The sequence below is a fragment of the Nycticebus coucang genome, chromosome 8 (assembly GCF_027406575.1).
Source record: "Nycticebus coucang isolate mNycCou1 chromosome 8, mNycCou1.pri, whole genome shotgun sequence".
NCBI lineage: Eukaryota > Metazoa > Chordata > Mammalia > Primates > Lorisidae > Nycticebus > Nycticebus coucang.
In genome coordinates, this window is record NC_069787.1 from 104,606,399 (window position 1) to 104,627,857 (window position 21,459).

General features: G+C 36.0%; 1 non-coding gene across 1 annotated transcript; it reads left to right on the forward strand.

The window, feature by feature from the left end:
• Window positions 1-6,903: 6,903 nt before the first annotated feature.
• LOC128593055 (small nucleolar RNA SNORA11) lies at window positions 6,904-7,030 on the forward strand. Its single transcript, XR_008382234.1, has one exon. It is a non-coding gene; the product is annotated as a small nucleolar RNA SNORA11 (small nucleolar RNA).
• The last annotated feature ends 14,429 nt before the right edge of the window (window positions 7,031-21,459 follow it).

Consider the following 21,459-nt stretch of genomic DNA (forward strand, 5'->3'; position numbering starts at 1 on the left):
CTTTAATCATCAGAGAAATGCAAATCAAAACTACTTTGAGATATCATCTAACTCCAATGAGACTAGCCTATATCACAAAATCTCAAGACCAGAGATGTTGGCGTGGATGCGGAGAAAAGGGAACACTTCTGCACTGCTGGTGGGAATGCAAATTAATACATTCCTTTTGGAAAGAGATATGGAGAACACTCAGAGATCTAAAAATAGATCTGCCATTCAATCCTGTAATTCCTCTGCTGGGCATATACCCAGAAGACCAAAAATCACAACATAACAAAGATATTTGTACCAGAATGTTTATTGCAGCCCAATTCATAATAGCTAAGTCATGGAAAAAGCCCAAGTGCCCATCGATCCACGAATGGATTAATAAATTGTGGTATATGTATACCATGGAATACTATGCAGCCTTAAAGAAAGATGGAGACTTTACCTCTTTCATGTTTACATGGATGGAGCTGGAACATATTCTTCTTAGTAAAGTATCCCAAGAATGGAAGAAAAAATACCCAATGTACACAGCCCTACTATGAAACTAATTTTGGACTCTCACATGAAAGCTATAACCCAGCTACAACTTAACAATAGGGGGAAGTGGGAAAGGGGGGGGTGGGTAGAGGGAGGGGAATCGGTGGGATCACACCTGTGGTGCATATTACAGGGGTATTTGCGAAACTTGGTAAATGTAGAATGTAAATGTTTTGGCACAGTAACTGAGATAACGCCGGAAAGGCTATGTTAACCACTGTGATAAAAATGTGTCAAATGGTTTATGAAGTGAGTGTATGATGCCCCATAATCATATCATTGTATACAGTTATGATTTAATAAAAAAAAAAAAAAAAATAAAAATACAAAAAAAAAAAAAGTGTCATCCACATGGCATGGCAAGAAAAAAAAAAAAAAAGAAAAGAAAACTATGAGACTCTGAGAAAAGAAATAGCTCAAGATGTTAACAAATGGAAAAATATACCATGCTCATGGCTGGGAAGAATCAACATTGTTCAACATTGTTAAACTATCTATAATACCTAAAGCCATCTACAGATTTAATGTGCTTTATTAAAGCACCTCTGTCATACTTTAAAGACCTAGAAAAATTAGTACTTTGTTTTACATGGAAACAGAAAAAAATCTCGAATAGCCAAGACATTACTCAGAAATAAAAATAAATTAGAAGGCATCATTCTTCCAGACTTCAGACTATACTATAAATCAATAGTGATCAAAACAGCATGGTACTGGCACAAAAATAGAGAGGTAGAGGTATGGAACAGAATTGAAGACCAAGAGGTGAACCTAGACACTTAACTGTCATTTGATCTTTGATAAGTCTATCAAAAATATAAATTTGGGCAAAGATTCCCTATTCAAAAAATGGAGCTGGGTGAATTGGCTGGCGACCTGTAGAAGATTGAAACTGGACCCACACCTTTCTCCTCTAACAAAAATTGACTCTCACTGGTTAAAGGACTTAAACTTAAGACATGAAACTATAAAAATTCTTAGAGAGAGTGCAGGAGAAACACTTGAAAAAAATTGGCCTGAGAGAATACTTTATGAGGAGGACACCCCAGGCAATTGAAGCAACATCAAAAATACATTACTGGGATCTGATCAGATTAAGAAGCTTCTTCACTACCAAGAACACACTACGTAAAGTAAATAGACAGCCCTCAGAATGGGAGAGGATTTTTGCAAGTTATATTTCCAACAAAGGTCTAATAATCAGAATCCACAGAGAACTCAAACTTATTAACAGGAAAGAAACAAGTGATCCCATTTCACTGTGGGCAAGAGACATGAACAGAAGCTTCTCTGAAGAAGAGAGGCACATGGTCTACAGACACATGAAAAAGTGCTCATCATCTTTAATCATCAGAGAAATGCAAACCAAAACCACTCTGAGATACCATCTAACTCCAGTGAGAGTAACCCACATCACAAAATCCCAAAACTACAGATGTTGGCATGGATGTGGAGAAAAGAGAACCCTTCTACACTGCTGGTGGGAATGCAAGCTAGTACATTCCTTTTGGAAGGAAGTTTGGAGAACACTCAGGGATTTAAATGTAGATCTGCTGTTTGATCCTACAATTCCTCTTCTAGGTATATATCCAAAGGACCAAAAATCATTTGGCAATAAAGATATTTGCACCAGATTTTTCATTGCAGCTGAATTCATAATTGCCAAGTCATGGAAGAAGTCCAAGTGCCCATCAACCCATGAATGTATTAACAAATTGTGGTATATGTATACCATGGAATACTATGCAGCATTTTAAAAAATGGAGACTTTACCTCTTTTAAAGGTAAAGCTTACATGGATGAAGCTGGAAAATATTCTTCTTAGTAAAGTATATCAGGAATGGAAAAAAATATATCCAATGTACTCAGTACTACTGTGAAACCAATTTATAATCACTCACACTTGCATATGAAAGATGAAATACAACTATAGCCTAGGATGAAGGAGGGAAGGGGAGGGAAGGGGAGGGAGAGGGGAAAGGAGGGGGGTCGGTCGATAGAGGGAGGGTTAGTAGGGGGACCACACCTATGGAGCAATTGCAAGTACAAGTTGGATCTATCAGGTGTAGAACACAAATGTCTTTTTTTTTTTTTTTTTGCAGTTTTTGGATGGCACTGGGTTTGAACCCACCACCTTCAGCTTATGGGGCTGGCACCCTACTCCTTCGAGCCACAGGCACCGCCCAGAACACAATGTCTTAATGTTGTAATTGGGTAAATGAGGTGAAGGCTATGTTGATTAGTAGGATGTAAGCACTCCAATTTGTATAAATAATCAACACATTGAATCCCATAATGGCATAAATGTATTCGTGATCTATGTACAAATGACTTAATAAAAAAATTTTTTAAAGCATCACATAGTGATACATTCTTAATAAAATTAGAAACCAAAAATAAATAAATAAATAAATGGAAAAAATGTAGCAGAAATAAAAAAATACATAAGAATATGGAAACTAAATGATGAGACAAGGTCAAAATTTCATCATCTAAATAAAAGGAGCTCAAGGAAAGAAAAAAAATTTAAGGGAAGAAATTCATAAACACGTAGATAAAATTTCCCAAAATTGAAGGAAAAAAAAAAAAGAAAAAGTCCTCTATTCACACCATAGTGAAATTTCTGAGCACCAAGAAAAAGGAGATTCTAAAATCTTTTCTGTGAAAATAAAACAGACTATACAAAAGAACAAGAATAAAAGAGGAAGCATATCATACTAGTTAACAATTGGATTGCATGAATTAGAATCCTGATTTTAACACTTGAAAACTATATGACTTCAGATTTATCCTCTTGGCTCTTCAATTTTCTCATTTATAAAATTTAATAATATTAATAATACTCCACACATAGATAATAATAATATCTCATAACCTCGTGGTTAAATGAATAAATGAGTTAATATTGGTGAAAATGCATAGAACAATATCTGGCACTCAGTGTGTCTGTATATTGTATATAAATGTTGTTTAAATAATATTAAAATCATATTTCTCATAAGTCTACTGGATGAAATGAGACAATAAATTAATATCTTCAAAATTCTGAAGGAAAATACTTTTGAATATAGACTGCTATCCCCAGCTAAACTATCATTCAAATGTGAGGGAAAAATTTACCTTCAATTTAGGTAAATTCTTGACATTCAGAAAGTTGGGGACTGTCAAATTTTAACATCCACAGACTCTTTCTGATTATAAGTACTCCAGCAGAAAAAAAAATGTACTCTAATATTATCAAAGTTGGAACAGATCTCATATTTCAACATCATCACCATACAGATAAGAAAGCCAATACCAGTGCAGACTAATAATTCTCTAGTAACAATGTAGGAGTCAGAGTTGAATACACATGTCTTGACTATGGCCCAGTAATTTTTTTTCACCTTTCCATCACAGAAATTCACAAATAATTAGGTTTGGTCTGTTCAGGTTTCAAGTTTCTTCTGTGACAGTGAGATCCTAATGCTATAGAACTATGAGTACATGCATACAACAAACTCCACATTGGTTTGGAATTTTAAAACAAATTTTATTCAGTGATAAAGTGAATATTTAATCAAGAAAACATTCATTGTCAGCCTTAACAACATCAAAATTTTAATTTCCCTATGTTCTAGAGAGTATACAAATACAGCATTTGTACTAAGCAGATAAGGTATTCATTGAGTAGCATAATTCAAACGATCAAAGTTGCATCTCAAAGCTCTGATAATTAGTCTCGGAGAAGTTTTACTGATGTTATTGTTGTCATTGTTGCTTTATTTGTTTTCTACTATTTATTTAGAAGGCTTATTTTCTACTTGAATTACTGTAGGCAGTTTATTTAAAACCTAGCTTGCATTTGTTTATCTACAATTTGAGGATACTCATCTTGTTTTGTAGGACTCCTGTGTGGATTTAATGATTTAATGTAATACAATAAAATGAAGAGAGGCATGCTTGCACCAGGATAGGTGTCAGCCAAATATCTGTTCCCTCCTTCTTCTCTGCCCTCATTCATGCACAAAGAAACTCTAAAAAAGAACTTTTTCTTCTCTCTTTCCTCATTCTTTCTTGCCTCAAACCTCTTTACTTTTTGCTGCTGGAATGTGGGATTTTGCTCATAGGCATTAATGAAAATATTTTATTTAGAGGTACTTGTCCTAATCCTTTCTCTTCACTGAGAATTTTCAAAATATCTAGATGGCCTTTGAAGACAGAATGAAGCAACAATGAGACATGAACAGAGAATCATCACATGCACATAAAATAAGAAGTAAATTAGGACTGTGAAGTCTGTCTTAATGTTTGTTTTTTGAAGCCCAGAGAAATGTGAAAGTATTTAGGAGTTACTATATGTTCTGCTGATCTCATATTACAAACTGTTTCAAGATTATTCAGAGTAAGGAACCTTCATCCCCAACACAGATATGAGACTGCCATTCAATATTCATATGAGAAATTCACATGGGACAACCTCGACTGTAGCCTTCGCATAGGACAATCATTGGGAAGTACCTGCTTGAGAAAGAGCTCCAATGTGGCATAAATGTACTTTCTATTAATAAACATTCTTTGCTTTAGAACCAAAGTGAAATCCTAGTTGGACTCATTTTGTAAAAGGGAATGGCTGCTCAGTATTTCCTTTATGCCTACATGGGTGTGACCGTATTTTAGGAAAACTGTTTCCCTTAAAAATTTCATCTACAGATTAAATGTAATAAGGATTTATATGTTAAGGATGTACAAGGATTTATTCCTCTTAAACAGAGCTCCCTTGGGCATGTAAAAATGCTAATTCATTTACAAAAATCACATTGCTTGCCCTATTCATGTTACTTATAAGAATTACCTTGGACAGAATCACTTGTACATTGCAAGACGTATGCAAACCTGCAGCTACAAATTTCTCTGAAATGGGGGGTTTCAAAACAAGTAAGAGAAAGAGAGACAGGTTTTATCTAACACTGGACCCATAGTCTCACTACACTTACGAATGTGTAAGTACGGAGCTTGCCTTTGTTCTTTCCTTTCTACCCTGAACCATCTCTTCCTCTACCACCCTACGAAAAGGCAAGAGGTATGAGGAAAGGGGGCTAACTGTGGCTCCTTAGGCACCTTGGTGTCCATTTCATTTGAAAGTGAGATGAAAATGTTTTCATTTCTCTTCCCCCTGCCCCACTTGCAAATTACCTCCATCTACCAAAGAGACAAAACAAGTACACAAATAAACTTTATTTCCATTGACACTTGAAGTAGAATAGAGAGTGTATGTTTGTGCATGAGCGCTCAGATGAGTAAGTTGTAAATTACTTGGAAAAGTGTATCCAATTACTTACACAAGGTTTACAAGAAGAAAGCCTATTCAACCACAGATCGACAGAAAGTCTTAGTAAGTATCAGGTAGTTCAGAAGACAGGGCAGAGGGACCTGAAAACAGAGAAATTGTTTAGTCTACATAAGGAATGCTACACACTCCAAACTCATATCACTTCATAGTATAGTCAAGTGACCAACTTCCTCACATCTAGGGAACTAGAAGTATAGTCCCTGGAAAAATAGAACAAGAAAACTAGCAGGGCATGGTGGCTCATGCCGGTAATCCTAGCACTCTGGGAGGCTGAGATGGGTGGATTGCTTGAGCTCATGAGTTCGAGACCAGCCTGAGCAAGAGTGAGACCTCTGTCTCTAAAAAATAGCCAGGCGTTGTGTTGGGTGCCTATAGTCCCAGCTACTTGGGAGGCTGAGGCAAGAGAATTGCTTGAGCCCAAGGAGTTTGAAGTTGCTGTGAGCTATGACTTCACAGCACTCTATTAAGGGCAACAAAGTAAGACTATCAAAAAAAAAAAAAAGGAAGGAAGGAAGGAAGAAAATTCCAGATGGGCTTCAGCTAGCATTGGTTTGGTTAGCTGCCAAACTAAAAATAGGAAAGGAAAATGAAGTGAAAATCATTGACTAGGAAAATTCCTACCCAGTGTTTTTTCCCACCCAGTTCCAGAGTACTGTCAGCTCAGCTCAGCTCAGTTCAAACATGCAGGCGAAAGACTGAAGGACTCTTCTCTAGAGAAAGTAGAGTATCCTGGAGGCAAGGCCTTGCCGATATACTGAAACTTTCAATGACCTTTTTAGAACGTCATTCACTCTTAAATATAAATGAGTAACATTATTTCACCATGAAAGCAGGGGCCAAAACACAAGAAACAAAAAAGAGTTTTTAGGAAGCAGAGATAATGATAGGAATAGAAGAAAACTCCCAAAGAGTTTCAGGATATAACTAATATCCTTAAAGAGAAAATATTATATTGATGAAATAAGGAAAAAATATTTTAGGAAAGAGCAATTATAGAAGGAAAAAGATCTTAAAAACTACATGATTAGAGTAGTTTTTGGTTTTTAGTGTGCTCAGAGCAAGGTGCCTGAGAATGTCTCCTCTGTTTCTAACAAACCCAACAGCAGATTCCTGTCATCGTGATGAGGGGCACAAAACTTGTGGCCTCCCAATGAACAATTCCCTACATGGGAAGAAGAAGAAAAAAATTATGTGGTAGATTTATGAGTGATCACTGTATAATTCCTTCAACTGTACTTTATATTTTAAAAAAAGCCTAATAAAATATTGAAAATTAAAAAAAAATAACAATAGAATTTAAGAAAAAAATTACATGGTTAGCCAAAATTAAAAAAAATCAATAAAAGGATCAGGGCAGCACCTTTGGCTCAAGGAGTAGGGCGCTGGTCCCATATGCCAGAGGTGGCGGGTTCAAACCCAGCCCCGGCCAAAAAAAATAAATAAATAAAAGTTCTAAATTAAAAAAATAAATAAATAAAAGGACCAAAAATAGAACAACAACAACAACCAAAAAAAAAAGAATGAAAATGGATGTGAAAAGATAAGAAAATTAGAAAATCATTTCTAGATTCTAGGGTTTTAACATACAACTAAGAAGAATTTTAGGATAATAGAATAGATAAGATGGTAGAAAGAAAACTTTTTAAAAAATATCAAAAAGTAGCCAAAAACCAAAAGACATGAGTTTTTTAGATTAAAAGAGATTGCTCACTACCTGCCCAGTGAACAAAATGAGACCTGTGCCATGGCACATTATCATAAAATTTAAGAACATAAAGGAAAGATTCAAAGAATTTCTAAATAGGAAAAGCAGATTACCTGAAAAGAATCAAACAAAAGAAACCATGGGCCTTCTCAATAGCAACTGAATGAATGTGATTTTCAACTCTATACCTAGCCAAAGTATCAATCAAGAGTTAAAAAAATAAAAAAGAAAAAAAAAGTAAGGATAGAATAAATGTATTATATAATTTATGTATTGCATACATACATACAGAGTATCAAAATTTTACCTTTCATAGACCCTTTTTGTGAAAGATGTGTCCTGCCATAATGAAGGAAAGATAAGGGGAGATATGGATTCCAGAAACATGGGATCTAACATGAAACATGAATATACATGAGGATAGCATAGAAATTGTCAGATGTACAACAGGACTAAAGAGAAACCAGTCAAGGGTCAGCTGGAAAATAAAGAGATTCAGATGGAAAGGCTCAGAGCAAAAAGATGAACTGAGCATTTTTACCATGAGGAGAATAGTAATTGGAGGTGGTGAATTGAGTAGTATTGGGAAGGTGTTGGAAAACATGGTTATAGGATCAAAGAGAATTCAGTAAATATTAAAAAGACAATATTTAACTTCAAGAAAACCAGAAGTCATACAAAAAATGTATATACCCTACACTGTAATACATTAAAATACTGTAATATTATATGTGAAACTTGGTAAACGGTCTGTGAAGCTACTGAATGATGCCCCATGATCATATCAATGTACACAGCTGTGATTTAATAAAAAAAAAATACTGTAAGACTTTGTCATGCAGGGAGGAATAATTTCACAATAATAATAATAATAAATAGTAATAATAATAAAAAACACTGAATAGGTACTTAATTAAAAATTATGGTACTTACATAAGGAGGAAGAAGAATGGATAATAGAGATAGCTGAGAGTGCTAAAATCTTCATCTACTATAATATAAACTCAATATTCAAATTTGATGAAATAAGGAATTATCTACAGATATGTGGAGGAAATAGCAAGAAAAGAAGCTACAATTTAATGTGGTTGCCTCTTAGAATGGAGGAGGAATGTGGAAGAGAGGGGGACATAACTACTATTTTTTGTTATAAAAATTTTAGCACTAGTTGATTATTTAATGTTATAATAGTTTAATAAACATAAAAATTAAATGGGATGATAGGCACTTTTTTACTTTTTATGTTGACTTTTTAGGATTACAAAAAAAAATACAGGCTCATTGAAGAAGATTTGGAAGATACCTAATAATTTAGAAAAGGAAATTGAAAACTATCCATCTAGTGTCATCTATCATTAAGCATTCTTTATTCCTCTGTGTATTATTTCACACACAGAGCCATTTTGTGAATACAATTTAGATCCCTTTTTTAGCTTGAAATTTTATAATAGAGGTTTTCATAATTTTTTTTTCTTTTTTGGGAGACAGAATCTACATCAGTCGTCCTGGGGTTGAGTGCTATGGTGTCACAGCTCACAGCAACCTTAAACTCTTGCTTGGGCTCAAGCAATCCTCTTGCCTCAGCCTCCCAAGTAGCTGGGACTACAGGCACCTGCCACACGCCCAGCTATTTTTTAGAGATGGGGACTCACTCTAGTTCAGGCTGGTCTCAAACTCCTGAGCTCAAGCAATCCACCCGCCTCAGCCTTCCAGAGTGCTGGGATTACAGGCATGAGCCTCTGTAGCTGGCCCATATCTTTAAACATTTTCAAAAACATCTTACTGGCTGCATAATAGTCCATCTGATGTCGTAACATAATTTAACTATTGCCATATTTGTAAACATTTATTTTTAAAAAAGATTCCCCAGTTACTAATAATGCTATTTTAAACATTTTTTCATTGATCTTTCCTAGTGTTTTACTATCTTTACCTAGAAGAATTCCTAGAAACACAATTGCTAGACCAAATGGTAAAAATATTTTTGAGGCATTTAGTGCATGTTAATTAAATGCATGATGTATGTAATTTGGTGCATGTAATTAAATGCATGATGTAATTAAATGATGTTCCATCAGCAAAATATGAGAATATCTCATTTCAATGCCATCCTGCTGGCATTGAATTTTATCATTATAAAAAAATCATTTTCGGGTGGTGCCTGTGGCTCAGCAAGTAGGCGCCAGCCCCATATACCGAGGGTGGCTGGTTCCAACCCAGCCCCGGCCAAACTGCAAAACAAAAAACAAAAAAACAAAAAAATAGCTGTGCATGTTGTGGTGGGCACCTGTAGTCCCAGCTACTCGGGAGGCTGAGGCAAGAGAATTGCCTAGCCCAAGAGCTGGAGGTTGCTGCGAGCTGTGTGACGCCACGGCACTCTACCAAGGGCGATAAAGTGAGACTCTCTCTCTACCAAAAAAAAAAAATCATTTTCAATAAACCTAAAGTAAAATTGAATAGTTTTTCCCATGATCTTAGATATTTTTATGTTTTTAAAAATTGGTGACAAGAAGGTGAGTCCCTAAAAATACCCCACAGAAAGAAGAAGATACATAGAACAGGTCCTGTTCCCTGGTGTCATCCTGCATGGTTATTTGTGTGTGGAACCAACACTTGGTAAGATCATTTAAAGGAAGGAAACGGAAACAAAATCTAATCATACTATTTCATCATTGACCTCAATATAAGAACTTTTTGTTCTGAGAAGACATTCTTAATGGTGAAATTAATTGATAAATTCTTTTTTTTTATTTTAGATTTTCTTTATTATCTTTTTTTTATTAAATCATAGCTGTGTACATTAATGCGATCACGGGGCACCATACACTGGTTTTATAGACCAATTGACATATTTTCATCACACTGGTTAACATAGCCTTCCTGGCATTTTCTTAGTTATTGTGTTAAGACATTTATATTCTACATTTACTAAGTTTCACATGTACCCTTGTTAGATGCACCACAGGTGTAATCCCACCAATCACCCATTGATAGAGATTTACAATCTCTCATTATTTAAAAGGAAGGAGCATGCATGTTAACCAAGATTCTCTGTGGTAATTAGCCTATAATTGTTCACTTGGACTAATGAAGGGTTTGCGAATATTACAGGAGTACCCAACTCTACAGAACTAGGAAATTGGTAAAATAATAACAATAGCTAACATTTACTGATGTCTTCCAAGCATTATTCTCATTTTATGGATAAGAAAATCAATGATTGTGGGATCTAGCTTGCCCAAGGAGAGGGAATCTGTATATCTTGAGAACTGGAGTCTTTAATGAAATGGCACTGCTCCCTCAGTCTCCCAGATCTTTATCTTGGCTAAATAGCCTATAAGTCAGAAGTTGCAGGAAATAAAATTTCAGTTCAATATATTTTAACTGGTTTCTAATTATATTTTAAACTTTAAAGAACTATATAATTAGAAGTTTTTATTATTAACAAGAACTTCTTGACAATGAAGCAGCTTCTCTCCTGAGGCAGTGAATAAAAATTAATTTCTGATAATTCCTTTGAGAAATATCTCTTTGCACACTTGAGCTATATGTATATTGAAGGCAATGCTAGTCTTGGTTAGTAACACACATAATTTAATCCCTGTTACTGCATAACCTCCACCAACTGAGGCTAAACCACTACATCTGATAACTGCCTTCCCTACAATCTCCTCACAGCCATCCTCACCCAAGCTGGCATCAATCCTGCTGAGCTGACCTCAGGAGGAGTTGTTCCAATACCAACACACCCCAGAGACAGCTTGGTACTTAGATTTTTTTTTTGTATCATACATTATTTTATACATGGGGGGAAATATAACAAACCTTATACGCACTACCAAATTCTGTCAAATCCTTATTTTTGCTATATTTTAAAAGAAATAAAATGTTAGAAATACAGTTAATAGCCTTCTGTGAACATCTTCTTGTCCTCCCTCTGTCCCCAGAATTAAACACCATCCTGAATTTGGTATTCATCATCCCTTGCATGTGTGACTACACACTATGTATTCATTTTTCATTTTACATCATAGACATGAATATGTATGTTTGTGTTTCCTGGGGCTGCCATGGCAAGGTATCACAAGTTTGGTGGCTTAAAACAACAGCAATTTATTCTCCCACAGTTCTAGAGGAGATCAAGGTATCAGCAGGGCCAAGCTCCCTTTAAAGGTTCAGAGCAGGGTAGGGGTAGGGGTTCTTCCTTACTCATCCAGTTCCAGGGAGCCCCAGGTACTCCTTGGCTTATGGCAGCATAACAGCGATCTTTGCCTCTGTTACCAAGTAGGAGTCTCCCTATGAGTCTCTGTCTTCTTTTCTTTTCTTTTCTTTTTTTTTTTTTTAATCATAGCTGTGTACATTGATATGATCATGGGGCATCATTCACTAGCTTCACAGACCGTTTACCAAGTTTCACATATACCCTTGTAAGATGCACCGCTGGTGTAATCCCACCTCTGTCTTCTTTTCTTACTAGAACACCAGTCATATTGGATTAGGTAGGGTCCACCCTAATGACCTCATCTTAACTAATTATATCTGCAGCAATCCTATTCCCAAGTAAGGTCACATTCTGAGTACTGGAAGTTAGGATTTCAGCAAATCTTTTTGGGGTCAAGGGGTGGAGAACCTACTGCCTTGGGGCCACATATGGCTTTCCAGATCTTTAAGTGTGGCCTCCAACTGAACTCCAATTTTACAGAACAAATCCTGTTAATAAAGGGATTTGTTTTGTAAAGTTTGGATTTTGTAGAGGGGCCGCACTTGGGAATCTGGAGAGCCACATGTGGCCTTGAAGCCCCAGGATCCCCACCCCTTACTATAAATGATATTCCACAACTGACTTGGTTTTCTTTTACTTATCATTTTGAAAGAAATCTTTATCAGTGCTTTTAACTCTACTTTGTTCATTTTAACAAAAGTATAATATTCCATTGTATGATCATACAATTACTCATTCGTTCTTTTATGGGTATTTTGTTGCTTCTGTTATTTTATTAGTATAAAAAGTACTGCAATAAACTTTGTATATTTTGCTCGTGCACCTGTGTAAAAGTTTGTCTAGAGTGCAACATATGAGTGTAGTAACAGATTTGTAGGATTTGTGCATCTTCAGTCTTTAGAAGATACTGCCCAGTTGTTCTTCAAAAATAGTAGCAACAAATTAAACAACCATCAGCTGTCTTCTAGCGTTCACACTGCTCAGTATCCTTGCTAGTATTTAATATGATTATATTTTTTCCTTTTTTGCCTATAAAGTTGGTACTTTAATTTACATTTTTCCGATTACTAGTAGACTGAACAATGATGCATATTTAGTTTTCTTCTTCTAGGTTGCCTGCTTACATTCTTAAGTTTATTTTCTCTTGTTGAGTTGTTGAGATTTTTAATGTCTTTTGATCCTAAGTAGTCACAGGTTTTTCAACTGTCTCTCAGTGTGTGACTTGTCTTTGCATTTTGTTTATGATTTTTCTTACACAGATGCTTTTAAAAAATTTTTATACAGTCAAATTTAGAAATCTTTCTCTTTGTTATTTGCATATTTGAGGTGTGCATTTGTAAGTACAATATTCTCTTATATTCCCTTGTTTAACTTTTCATTTTGAAATAATTCAAACCCAGAGAAGTTACAAGTCATGGATATTCTTCACCCATATTCACCAATTATCAGTATTTGGTCGTATTTTCTTTACTTTTCTCTTCTCTATACATAATTATTCTATTATTTATCAATATAATCAATGTATTATATGTTACTTAGTACCATATACAACACACTTAAAATATAACTAAATACATAATTATACATAAATATAACTTGCATTATATAATATAATTATATGAGACCTCAAAATTCTTACCACATACATTCTGCATTATGCCATTTCACCCCACATTCTGACCTATTTCTCTTTAAATTCTTCAAAGATTTTCTCATTGTCTCCATTAGTTCTTTGCGTAGATTCTCTTGAAACCATTCCAATTAGGTGTCTATATTTTACCCCTCCCCCCACTGAAATTGCTCCTGTCCTTATCACAAATAATCTCTACCTGACAAAATTAATAACTCAACCGAACCTCTCAGCAGCATTTGACATTTCTGCCATTTGGCATCTGAAATACCATAGACCCTGGTTTCCTTCCTTTCACACTGACCCCTCCTTCTTATTCTCCTTTGCTAGATCCTTTCCCTTTCTGTCTAAGTTATGGGCAGCTACAGAGGTAATCCTCGTCTCGCTCTACTCCACACCCTCAACAGGTAATCTCAGATTGTCTCCTGGCTTTAACAACTAGCTCTGTGCTGATGCCTCCCTGATAGATTCCTCCAATCCTAATCCTGAACTTTAGACTTCCATATACACCAGCCAATTTGGCATCATTGCTAAGATGCCTGATAGGAACTCATGTAAAAGAGAGTAAACAAGTCCTTAACTTTCACTATCCTCTCACAGCAGGGTTTCTGATTTCAGGAAATGATATTATTACCAAACTTTGGAGTTCTCCTTGATTCCACTATTTTTTTTGTTGTTGTTCACACTCCATATATCATGTGTTAAAAAAATCCTGTTGGTTCTACTTCAAAACATATTACACTATGAGTAAACAAGGAGAATTGATGTCCCTATATATGTCCGTTTTAATTTCAGATTTCATGAATTCATAATGTAAAGGACAGTCCTGTTTCAGGAGCATGGCTTTAAGGTAATCTTGCAGAAGGAACAATTAAAATATAGAAATTCCAAAATAATTAAGATGTGTATTTACTTGTGTTTATGAGTATCAAATAACAGCATACCAAATTTATACCATCATATGGCTACCAGAAAAAAAATTATTCATCCTACTTTCTATATTTTTTAGTTTTGCTATTATGAATATCATGATAAGTGCAACAACTCTACTGAGTATTGTCTAGGAAGAAAATACCAGAAATCAATTTGTTTCTTTCTAAATTCTCTTTACATAATAGGAAATTTGGTAACAAGTATACATAGTACATTTCTTAGTAGGCCATTCTTCTCATAAGAGTGGCACTGTATTTTGAATGTTTATGACCTTTCCAAAATTAATATTGAAACTTCATCCCAAATTTGATAGTATTAGCACATAGTGCCCTCATAGTAGGTGATTAGGTCATGAGGGCTCCTCCCTCCCTCTCAAGTAAGATTAAGGCCCTTATAAAAGAAGCTTCTCATAGTGTTTGGCCTTTTTGTCCTTCTGCTGTTCTATCCTGTGAGGACACAGCAATTGTCCCCTCCTGAGGAGGCAGCAACAAGATGGCATATTAGAAGCAGAAAGACCAGGCCCTCACCAGACACTGAAGCTGCTGGTGTCTTGATCTTATACTTCCCAACCCCCAGAACTGTAAGGAAATAAATTTTTGCTCTTTACAAATTACCCAGCCTATGTTATTTTGTTATAGCAGCATGAACAGACTAAGACAGGTAGCAATTGATTTAAAAGAAGAAAATATTTTTTTTCTCAACTGTACATGTCCCATAGAAGTAGAGCCAATAGGACAGATAAGCATAATTTTCTATTAGTACAAGATTCCATAAACTGTAGAGTAGGCAAATACACAATTTAGAATAAGATCCAAAGAAATTAATACCTAGTGTCAATCAGTGCTCTGACTCACCACTCCTTTTTTTGTCCTTTCCCTTCTGGACAAAGGGAATTAAATCTTTGAATCTCTCCTACACCTACTTATCCTGAAATAATGTTATTTTTTACTTTAAAAGCTAAACTTTGGGTAGGTTTATTACAGTAGTAGTTTTCTGCAGACTCAGTCTCTCTCTTATTAATCATAGGAGTGATTTCTCAAAATGATGCATCTTAGTCCATTTTCACTTGTGTAAAAAATACCACAGACTGGATAATTTAGGAACAATGGAAATTTTTTCTTCATAGTTCTGGGAGCTGGGAAGTTCAAGGATCATGAACTAGTGGGTCTAGTAAAGGCTATCTCACAGATGGCACCATCTAGGTGTCCTTATATGACAAAGGTGATGAAAGGGCCAGGGCAGCTCTCTGAAGCCTGCTTTATAAGAACATTAATCCCATCCATTGGGGGCTCAGATGCCTGAATCACCTCCTAAGAGCCCCACCTTTCAATACTTGTGGGTTCAGTTGTAATATACGAATTTTGGAGGAACACATAGACAACATTCAAACCGTTTTATGGTGATAGTTTTCTTCTTTTCAGACTTCTTTTTCTTCCTTTCACACAACTCATAAATTTCAAAAGGGTAAAAAGTAATGCACTTTTGCCTCAAGAATCCTCCAGATTAGCTTTCAAATGAGAATCAGCTCCAAACATGAATGTGAAGAGCAGAGGATAAATGTACCAACGATGGCTCCTGCTAGTATTTATGTTTTTGCTCCAAGCAAGAGTCATCTGTGCAGGAAAAAAAAAGGATATGAACCATACAGTGACCAGTGCAGAGAACAAAGAGGACCCCCTCATTCACCTGAGAGAATCACAGCAGGATTCCTGAAGAAAGTGTCCTAACCAAACTCTGAAGTATCGTGAGACATGAAAATGGACCTGGGTCTTGGCAGGGCAGTAGGGATTCAAGTAGAGGTAGGTGAGTAAAGATTTTACCCAAGAAGTAGGTAAAATCATGGAACCAAGCAAGAGTCATCTGTGCAGGAAAAAAAAAGGATATGGACCATACAGTTATTTGAATACAAAGCAAGGAGTGCTGGCTCATGGTAGTGGGCAGCAATTGAACTTGAGTGCCTTGTTCAACATTTTAGAAATAACAACAAATTTATTCTTTCACAACTTGGAGGACAGAAGTCTGAAATCACTATGTTCACAAGATTAATTCCATCTGAAGGCTCCGAGGGAGAACCAGTTCATTCCTCTCTCCTAGCTTCCAGTGACTGCTGACATCTTTGGTACACATTGTATATACACAACTCAAATCTCTTCCTCTGTCTTCACAACACCTTTTCTGTCTTCACTTCTCTTCTCTTATAATGTCACCTGTTACTGGATTTCGGACCTATCTTAATTCAGGATAATCTCATTCAAAGGTTCTTAACATAATTACATCTATAAAGATCCTTTTGAAAAATAGAGTCACATTCCAAAGTTCCAGGTGAACATACCTTGCAGCAGCTGGGGGTGGGGGTGGGGGTGGTGGTGTTTGGATCACCACTCACCTCAATATAGAAATCTCAAATGCTGACCTGTAAGCAGTGGGAGGCCCCTCAGGCTTCAAGCAAGAAAAGGATGTCTATCATATTAAGATGTCTCAGCAAGGGCTGTGATAGTAAGGATGTAAAGAAAGGGATAGATTGAGAAATATTTAGGATTTATGCCCAGTAGGACTTGATTGCTTAGATCAGCAGTTTTCAACCTATGAGTCATTACCCCTTTGAGGGTTGAACGACCCCTTCCCCTTTCACAGGGGTCATCTAAGACCATTGGAAAACACGTATTTCCAATGTTCTTAGGATCCTAGATACCGCTCCTCATGTGTGGGGGTCACCACAACATGAGGAACTGTAGTAAAGGGTCACGGCATTAGGAAGGTTGAGAATCACTGGCTTAGATGTAGGAATTAAATAAAAGGTCGGTCTGTTACATTTCTCACATTTCTGGCTTGGATAAATTTGATGATTATAAAGAGACAACCATAAGAGAACAGTCCTTGAGAAGAGATTATTTTTCTGTTTTTGATATGCTTATTTTGATGATCTTTTGAGTATCCTAGTGGAAAGATTCAATAGGGTGAGCTAGAGATAATGATTTGGGAGTCATCTCTGAATAAAAAATAAAAGTGTATGAATTTTTGACAATAATCTATTTAGGAGATGAGGCTATAAGGTACAAAATTTAGTAAGGAAGAGACTGGAATAATGTAGGGGAAAAAGTGCCCAAAGAGACAGAGTTCAAGTCAGAGAGACCTGGAATACCTGCCAGGAAACCAAACCAGTTCGTAGACCTATGAATGTTCTGGCACAGTGGGCCTTGGAGAAAGGCCACAGCCTTGTTGTTGTCTATTGGGCAGGCTGCCCAAAGTGTACCACACATGAGGAGTAAAGGTACACAAATGTATACATGCTCCATTGCTCATATAGTGTGGCCAGGCCTAAGCCAATGTTGAGGATTGGGAAGCCTCTGTGCTTACAGATTCAGCATTATTTGCATAAAACCACTATCAGATAGGATTGTGAGCCAGGAGCCAATAAAAAGGAGACAAACCACATTTTACACAGTAAGAGGCTGCTTTTAGAAGAAGAGAGAAAACTAGTCTGTAGTTGAGTAGATAACATTGGAACTTATAGCCAAAGGACTGGGAGAGATCACAATTTTTTTCTGATACAATCTGTCACTATGTGTACCAAAGTTCCTTGTACATGGAGACAGACGAAATATCACCTAAGCTGAGTTGTTTCCTAAAGGAATTACAGCAGATACAGTGTAGATTTCCTGCCAAGATAGTCTGTTGAGTTTATATGAGAACCAACACCACCATCATAGACATGCTTGATAAAATACTTGTCAAAAAGCATTCAAATACATAGCCACGCTTGAAAGAAGAGGAAAGTGGCCACAGCCACAAATGAGAAGAAAATTGGAAACCAGCCACCTACCCTTTTAGAAGGGGTTGGAATGTCTGCCTGGGGAAGAGAAGTTAGCCCAGAGACCTCAGGAAAGAGCCTTCCTGTCTATGAATAGTGATCCTGTCTCCCCAAGTCCCAGGATTTGGCCGTAAGCAAGCTGCTGCCCCAAAATGAAGATTCACAACAGCTCCCTCATGCATCACCTAATTCTTCATTCATAAGTACATGCTGACAATCAAAGTCCATCAGACTGAAGAGGAAAACATTAACACACAAGAGAACCAACATACAAGTTACAGAAGAAACAGGGGGCTTTTAAAAATCCCAATGAATTTACTTAGAAAGATTTGAGATGTTCCTGAATTTTTGAAGTAAGAGTCTGCTTTTCTGTTGAAGAAGCAATAGGAAACAAGAAAGAAAACATGGAAAGTAAAAGTATGATGGACAAAATTAAAAGTGTTATGGAGCCCCTAATAGAGAAAGAAATCTGTAAGGTAGAAGAAAAAGCAACTGAAAGCTTAAGAAAAAAGTCAAGACACAGATGAATGAAACTCTGTACTGTATAATATCTGCCATATATGAAAGAAGACATGTAATACAAATGTTGGTTATGATAATCAAATGAACATCATGAACCCACCACCCAATTTAAGCATCAGAGCATCTGTGATCTGCTTCCACTTCCCTCATTCCACGTCATGCCTCCTAACCAGAAGGAAATGCAATCGTGAATTTTGTATTAATGATTATCTTGTTTCTGAAATTTTATTTTTAGTGCATATGAGTATATTTTTAAACAATAGCTCTTCTTGTTCTTGAGCCAAAAAAATGGCACTTGTACTGACAGATTGATAGAAAAGGATATGTAGATGTGAGGCTAGGCTAGCTTGAGAAGCATCAAAGCACAGTAACTGAAGGTAGTCTGCCCCCTCATATGTTGCCCCTGTTATTCCCAAGATAAGTGAACCCATGATGGTTACTTTTTTTTTTTTTATTGTTGGGGATTCATTGAGGGTACAATAAGCCAGGTTACACTGATTGCAATTGTTAGGTAAAGTCCCTCTTGCAATCATGTCTTGCCCCCATAAAGTGTGACACACACCAAGGCCCCACCCACCTCCCTCCTTCCCTCTTTCTGTTCCCCCCCATAACCATAATTGTCATTAATTGTCCTCATATCAAAATTGAGTACATAGGATTCATGCTTCTCCATTCTTGTGATGCTTTACTAAGAATAATGTCTTCCACGTCCATCCAGGTTAATACGAAGGATGTAAAGTCTCCATTTTTTTTAATGGCTGAATAGTATTCCATGGTATACATATACCACAGCTTGTTAATCCATTCCTGGGTTGGTGGGCATTTAGGCTGTTTCCACATTTTGGCGATTGTAAATTGAGCTGCAAGAAACAGTCTAGTACAAGTGTCCTTATGATAAAAAGATTTCTTTCCTTCTGGGTAGATGCCCAGTAATGGGATTGCAGGATCAAATGGGAGGTCTAGCTTGAGTGCTTTGAGGTTTCTCCATACTTCCTACAATAACCAAAGCAAAGAGACAACCTACACAATGGGAAAGGATATTTGCATATTTTCAATCAGACAAAAGCTTGATAACTAGGATCTATAGAGAACTCAAATTAATCCACATGAAAAAAGCCAACAATCCCTTATATCAATGGGCAAGAGACATGAATAGAACTTTCTCTAAAGACAACAGACGAATGGCTAACAAACACATGAAAAAATGTTCATCATCTCTATATATTAGAGAAATGCAAATCAAAACAACCCTGAGATATCATCTAACCCCAGTGAGAATGGCCCACATCACAAAATCTCAAAACTGCAGATGCTGGCGTGGATGTGGAGAGAAGGGAACACTTTTACACTGCTGGTGGGACTGCAAACTAGTACAACCTTCATGATGGTTACTTCTTACTCCCTCAGTTTCTTCGTCTGCAAAATGGAAATAATACCTCCTTCAAAAGGATGTGATGATGGTTGAATAAGATAATATATGTGCATTGCTTAAAATGAGCATGGCAAAGAGTAACCACAGTGTGAATATTTGCCATAATAATCACTATTGTACTGGGTATTATTTTCTGTGACTTCTTTTCCATTCAATTTTATGTCTCTAAGATTTATCAATTTTGTTGCATGTGGCTGCAATTCGTGCTCCTTTTTTTCTGTTGCATAATATTACATTATAATAATATGCTGCTGTATTTTACCTTTTCATACTCTTGTCTATATTTGGGTTGTTTCACTTTTTGTTATTAAAGATTATGCTGCTATAAGCACTTTTACATTTATTTTCTAGTATATGGTGCAAAATTTTCTCTAAAAAATACCTTCTCACGCTTAGGAGCAGAATAAGAGAATGCAATATATGATAAGATATCTAACATGATAAGATCAAATCACCAAATTATTTTCCAAAATGGTAAATACTGCAATATTTAAAATTTTCCATTAAGTTATAGGCTCCTGGTATTGTCAGAGTCCCTAATTTTTTCCTCTTCAGTGAGAGTAAACTGATACCTTACTATTGTAATTTTCATTTTCATAATTTTAAGTGAGGTAAGTATCGTTCCATATTATTTATGTTTTCTAGTCTACAAAATGCCTACTCAAATCATTTACCCATTTTTCTTTTTTTTTATTTTTATTTTTATTAAATCATAGCTGTGCCCATTTTTCTATTGAATGTTGCCCTACTGATGTTATTGACTTGTAAGAGTTCTTTATATATTCTAGAAAATGACATTTTATCAATAACATTCTATGTTAACGTCTTTTCTGGGTTTGGATTTTATCCTTTCACTTTTTTGATGGTGTTTTTTGATGAACAGAGGTTCTCAACTTTAAAATAATCAACTTATTAACCATGTGTAGTGGCATGCACCTGTGGACCCAGCTACCCAGAAGGCTGAGGTGGGAAAAGTACTTGAGCCCAGGCCTTCAATGCTGCAGTGAGCTATAATTGCACCACTGTACTCCAGCCTGGGTGACAGAGTAAGACCTCTTCTGTAAAACAAATAAAAAAATTGTTTTAAGTTTATAAATAATAGTATCATAAGAATGGAAAAACAAGTATCCAATGTACTCAATACTAATATGAAACCAATAAATAAACAACTATATGCCCACATGAGAGAAAAACACAATTAAATTCAAGTGACGGGAAAGGGAAGAAGGGAGAAGGGAGGAAGGAAGGGAATTGGTAAGCTCTCATGAAATGGGCACAATGTAAGGGTGTATAGCATACCCACTGGATGAAGGGTTCAACTACAACTTGGACTTTACCTAACAA